Below are 2269 nucleotides of genomic sequence, written 5' to 3'. Positions count from 1 at the left end.
TGATTTTGTTCTCAAAGTATGTTTCTGTTTTACGATTTTATTCATCTACAACTCCTTATTAATATATTTGAGAAGTCATTAACCCACCATTGATTACTTGATATAAAAGGAGAAACGGTGGTAAAAGGCGAAATAGAATTTTTAATTTTTTTTTTTAGTTTAGGATTTTTTTAAAATTCTAAGAGTTTCTGTCATTTGGGGACAATCAGAAACAAAAAAATAAAAATAAAGCATTGATGGTACTAATGTATATCAAGGAAATTATTGCCTGTGACACAGCTTATGTGGAGTCAGTGTTTCACAGATTGATGAACATCAGCTCATTTTTCCAGGGAGAGTAATAGCCTGTCTCTTCCTTGGAAATATTTAAGGAACATTTAGTTTATGAGAAACCTCTGATAGTTGATTGAAATCACAGAACAGAAAACTGATCACACTTAGGCACAGTGCATCTGCATTTACTTAAGTAAGGTATAAGTGCAGTGCTTCTCAAACTTTACTGTGCATGGAGAACCCTGGGGCATCTTGTTAAAATATTCTGATTTAGTGGGTCTGGGGTGGAGCCCTGAGGCTCTGCATTTCCGAGAAGCTCCTACACAGTGGGAATGCTGTTCGCTTACCAGCAAGTCTTCAGTATAGGTAACCCTGCTGAAGTCTTTGTCCTAGGCAAGAAGCCCACACAAATCCCCTCACCCACTGGGATGTGGTGGCCTTTCACTTTTGTCATTCACCTCCAGCAGTACAAGTAGAAATCCTTTTAGGATCTTTTCACACATGCTCAAGTCATTCATCTCACAACTAGAAAATATATCTTAATTTAAAACCATTTTTGGGGGAATGTGGCATTAAGTTCATTTGTATAAATCTGACATTTGTTAATAGCTGTAATTTGAAAATGAAAAAGTTCTTTGGCTTACATCAAATAGATTAGTCCCTCAGAGATTCTTTATCAAGGCCCCCCTATCTGGATATAACAGGACTTCTGCTTCTATCAGATTGTCCACTAAAAACCAAGGTATGTGGAGGGCCAGGACTGTTCACCAGCGTAACTGGCTGGTTGCCTGAGTTACTGCCAGTACTTCCTCTGAACGAGGACACCTAGAGGTATGACCATCCTTCTTTTACTCAGGTGGAGTAAAAGAAATGAATTCTTTAGGGATTTCTTGTTTCTTGTATCTGGTTTAAACATATCTCTGGAGGTACTGAAGACTGACCCGCTGTCAAAAAACAAAATGCCAAAAATTAGCTTAAAGATCTATTTGGCTTTTATTTGCTGTTCTAAAGTACAGCAACACCTCATTCTATAAAATACAGTGGGTGTTGCGATGAGCCGAGAAGAGGAGGTTGGTTTTATAGGGAGAAAACGGCTGAAGAAAACGGTGAACAAAAAGTGATTCGTCATTTCAAAGTTGTTTTCCTTACAAAGGTTAAAGCAGAGGGGACTTCCTTATCATGCCAGCTAAAACTGGCCTTTGGGGGGATTTGGCTCTTATCTGTCTCTCTCTCTCTCCTGATTTCTTGGAACAACTTAGTTTTGAGTTGGTGGCTTGGGACTTCAGCCTGAGTGACTCCATTGTGGTTTGGCCTCTGGGGCCTAGTGCAGGAGGAGCTCAGTCCAAACCACTGGGCTACTATAAATTTTATTTACCACTGCGTTTTAAAACAGACAGAATCTTTACCGTAGAGTCATCTCTCCTAACTTTAATAGAGGGAAGCCATTGTAAATACAACCGCTTGGTCTAGAGCCCATCCAAATAGTCCTGCCAAAAACCAAAAAATTTTTAATTAGAAAATATTTTTAATTGAAACACTACATACTGAACTCCACCTGCGAAGACACTGATGGTGATCTATAGTTGGTGGAACTCATGCTTGAACAAGTTAGCTCACACAGAGGCAGCATGGGCAACAGGAGTGAGGGCTTTGGAATCAGACAGACTTGGCTTTGAATCCTTGCTCTGCTGTTACTAGCTGCGTGACCTTAGGCTAAACCTGATTTAAATCATTTTTCTGAATCAAATCAAATCTGATGAGGGTTCCCGCTTTTCAGAGTGTGTGGGAAACCCACTTTCGTTGTTGGGATCCCTCCCTCCGCCAGAGGGGAAGAGGGACTCCTGACCTCCCTCCATTTGTGGTTGCTCTGTTCATGTCCCTGGCCCAGTCCCCTGGCGTCCTCTCAGAAGGGAACCTCTTAATGCTTTGCAGGGGGTTTCTGCAGAGTGCCCCCAAGCGCGTGTTCACTGAGGTCTCCACTCTGACAACACTTTCA

The sequence above is a fragment of the Symphalangus syndactylus genome, chromosome 6 (assembly GCF_028878055.3).
Source record: "Symphalangus syndactylus isolate Jambi chromosome 6, NHGRI_mSymSyn1-v2.1_pri, whole genome shotgun sequence".
Classification (NCBI taxonomy): domain Eukaryota; kingdom Metazoa; phylum Chordata; class Mammalia; order Primates; family Hylobatidae; genus Symphalangus; species Symphalangus syndactylus.
This window is presented reverse-complemented; position numbering follows the sequence as displayed.